The sequence below is a fragment of the Belonocnema kinseyi genome, chromosome 1 (assembly GCF_010883055.1).
Source record: "Belonocnema kinseyi isolate 2016_QV_RU_SX_M_011 chromosome 1, B_treatae_v1, whole genome shotgun sequence".
Taxonomy (NCBI): Eukaryota; Metazoa; Arthropoda; class Insecta; order Hymenoptera; family Cynipidae; genus Belonocnema; species Belonocnema kinseyi.
In genome coordinates this window covers 156,992,132-156,996,031 of record NC_046657.1, presented here as the reverse complement: position 1 = coordinate 156,996,031, position 3,900 = coordinate 156,992,132, and the positions used below count along the sequence as shown (strand labels likewise).

At 34.5% G+C, this 3,900-nt stretch overlaps 1 long non-coding RNA gene across 1 annotated transcript; it reads right to left on the bottom strand.

The window, feature by feature from the left end:
- Positions 1 to 2,131: 2,131 nt before the first annotated feature.
- LOC117175803 lies at positions 2,132 to 3,709 on the bottom strand. Its single transcript, XR_004467525.1, has 3 exons — positions 3,519 to 3,709; positions 3,127 to 3,425; positions 2,132 to 2,398 (listed from the first exon to the last, which is right to left on the bottom strand). It is a non-coding gene; the product is annotated as an uncharacterized LOC117175803 (long non-coding RNA).
- Between the last annotated feature and the right edge of the window lie 191 nt (positions 3,710 to 3,900).

Genomic DNA, 3,900 nt, shown 5'->3' with positions numbered 1-3,900 from the left:
AAGCCACCCACGCTTTAACTTGACAGACTGTATTTTACATCAATACATTGATACTTTTTTCATTACGTTTAAATGAATTATTAGTATGCAAATAAATATAAAATTGAATATGTTCCTAATTTATAAGTTATGAAACTATCTAATAATAATAAATAGGTTAAATGAATGCTTCCGTTATATTTTACTAAGTCGATTATCAGGAATAGGATTTGCAATTTTGGCGGTTCCCTTCACCTATATTTTAGATGTCCAGAATCGGGTCACTTTGCACAGTAATTTACTTAACTAATTAGTCCGGAAAAAAGGAAAATTTTGCAAATACTGTAAAGCGGCTGATGGTGCGATAAATGATTTTGAGAAATTAGTAAAAAATGTAGAAGAAAATAGCTAAAATCTAAAGAGTTCTTTAAATGAGTAACCCTATCGGACCGAGTGAACGGAAAGGATACTCTACAGAGTATTTTAATAGTATCCACATAGTATGCCTACCGTATCATGCAACAAAACAAAACAAAAACAGCAAGATCAACTTTTAAATTAGTGAAATTCAGATTCTATGTTAAAATTCCCATTAGAAGGTCACGGAGTAACTGCAACAGTTTTTTTCGTTATAACGGTAAAGAAATATATATAAGCCTATAACGCCGGTTCACTGCTACCCCGGCAATAAGCGTTGAATTCAGAAAAATGAAGAATTTGTATTCCTATGAATACGCGATTCTTCCCACGTGTAAAAATTACCAAACGGGAACAGAAACAGTCTCTCAATCGACTTAGTAAAATTGAACTAAAATATTTATTTAACTTATTTTTCATTATTAAATCTTTTTGTAACTTATAAATTCGAAAAATATTCAAACTTATATTTATTTATATTTTAATAATTTATGTAAACGTCTTATATTCCACATTAAGGAATTAAAACAATTTATTACACATATTTTGTGAACTTATTAGAAGGAATTAAATAAACACAAAATATGAACACTTTTGCGGAATACATCTCTGTTAGGTGTGCCTATCGGTACAATTAAAAGGAATTAAATATAATGAAAACACGTTCTCTTTTAGGGAATAGGAAACTAGGCGGCTGTCACTATGGAAATAATTAATAAGTTTCGGAGATATCCTATTCTTATAATGACATTTTATACAGATGGAAAAATCGCGCATTAAAAAGAATAGAATAATCTTCACTTTTACGCTGAAATCTGAAAATATTAATTTTTCTCTATTCAACGCTTATTACTGGGACACTTCAAACGCATCACCTGTAAGTGGTGGTAGACATTTTTTTAAAGATATAACACAAGAAAAACTTTAACAAAAACGGAGATTAGTTTTAGACAATTATGAATAACATGTATATATATATACATATACAGGGTGAGGAAAAAGTATAGGAACCCCGGAAAATCTCAGAAAGTTGGTCATAAAAAAAATTGCTAAGGCCAGGTCTTATGTAACTTTCAACGAGGAATCCAGTGATGACCTTGGATTTAACCTTGTACCTCACCTTCAAGGTCATTTCTAGGTCTAAGTTTTTTTTTAATGGGAACCCATACTTTTGATATCGGCAATCGCAAGAGCGTGAAATTTTACGTTGAAATATGCCTTGAAGTCCAAGGGCGACGTGACGTCTAGAGGTCAAATTAAAGTAAAATTATGCTTGCAATAAAATCGCGCATAACAAGTGGTTAGCAAAAGAAGGTTAATGACAAGGTCCAGCCCTGAGATTTTCCGGGGTTCCCATACTTTTTCCTCACCCTGTATATATAAACACATTTGCACACACATTTATAAACACCCCACTCGCCTGTGATAAAAAATAAACATAAAAAATGAAGGAACCAAGAATATATTGTTTGAAATCTGGCTTGCCATTTGATTCTCAATCCATCTTATCCCATCCCTTCTTTCCCTTCTTTTCCAATCCTTCCCATTTCTTTCCCCTCCTTCTCTCCCCTCCCTTCCCTCCCAATTCTTTCCCTTCCTCTCCCTTCCTTCAACATGCCAATCCTTTCCCTTTCTTCCCCATCCCCTCCTCCTCTAATGAACAGGAGAAAAAACTGAGTGAGCGGCGACATGAGCGAAGGAACCTATTCTTTATACCGAACCCTTGTTGCAATGTCCGGATTTTAGTTAACCATAGATAGTGACTGTGGATGCATCCGATTTTTCCATGAGGGCTGTATTGAGTCAATGTCCAAAAAGTAAAGATTTACCGATTGCGTATGCTTCTCTCCCCTTTCTTCTTCTCACCCCCTTAGTTAAAACTTGGAGAGATGAATTGTGGATGAGGGATGATCACTTGTTCAATTTTATAAGTTGTGATGATACTCTCACTACCCCGGTGGTCCGTAAGTTAGTAGATCATTCTTTTATTAAATTTTCCGACCTTAAAAGTGAAAAAGTTCAATTGGGACAAGTCGTTTTAGTAAATTATAAGCAACATTTTGTCTTTAATTTATATGTTAAAGAAAAATTTGATGAAAAAATATATGCAGTAGATATTTAATCTGCAATGTCAACTTTAAAAGGTGCATTAATTGAACATGAAATGAACAGTTTCAGCATTTAGCGAAAAATTAATGGTTTTGAAAGGTTGCCTTGGGATAGGGTGGAATTAATTTTGAGAACTTATTTTGGAAACGGGGTTATGCTGTTACGGTGTGTACTCCGTGGTAGGATATCATAAACATGTATTTAAATCGATAGAAACGGTTGGAGAACGATTCCATTGGAAAAGTTCGAAAGAGTAAAAAAAGTAAAGTTCAATTCTTGTCAAAAGAAATAGATAGTATGGGCAAAAACAAAACCACTAATATGTATAAAGGATACACCGAGAGAGTTTTTGAAAAATTGCAAATCGATTATTGGGCCCTTTGCCTAAATCAGATTTCAGAAACAGGATTTTAGTAGGATTGCCTTTCTAGATATGCCGGTACTATTCCTTTCACAGAAATTGACGCTTCTACAATAGCAGCTTTACTTGCTCAACATTTTATTTCTCAATTTGGATGTCCTGAATCGATTCAAACCGATCAGGATCCTCAATTCATGAGTGAAATTATAGCTGAGTTCGAGAGATTATTTCAAATAAACCAATATAAATCGTCAGCTTACCATCATCAATCCTTAGGATCCTTAGAGCGAAGTCATCATATTTTTGTAGAGTATCTGCGCCATTATTATAAAGAATCAAATTGGGACCTCTGGTTGCCCTACGCAATATTTCCCGTAATACTACGTAAAATTGCATGAGTCCACAGGAATTACACCTAATGAGGTCTTATTCGGCCGGAATACAGTATTTTCTTCCCAAATCGCTAAAGAAAAGGTCACGTTGAACTTTGTAAAATTAGTGGATGATATTTTATATATACTGGTGGAAAATGAGTCCATGGTTCATTTTCGATTAGAAGCTGCAAAGAAACGACGTAAAAAATATTATTATCGTAAAATCAATGATGACATGCTACGTCATCAAGCTCTGTGAAAAAATAGAAAATACCAACCGCAATGTGACAGCAGATAACTGGTTCTCATCGTACGAATTGTCAGAAGAACTTGCTCAACGTAAACTGACTTATGTGGGGACAATGCGTAAAAACAAGAGAGAAATCCCTCCTGAATTAATCGCTGTGAAGGGATTACAACCAATGACGTCACGATTTGTTTACCAGCCCGACAAAATGCTCACTTCATTCTCTGAAAAGAAGAATAAAAACGTTATCCTCATATCTACTTTTCATGATATAGGGGATGTGAATCCTGAAATGAGGAAACCTGAGGTATTTGAATTTTATAATTTGACGAAAGGAGGAGTTGATTGCTTGGACAAAATGTGCCATACCTACACGACAAAGAGGTACTCTTGCCGTTGGCCCATGAGATATT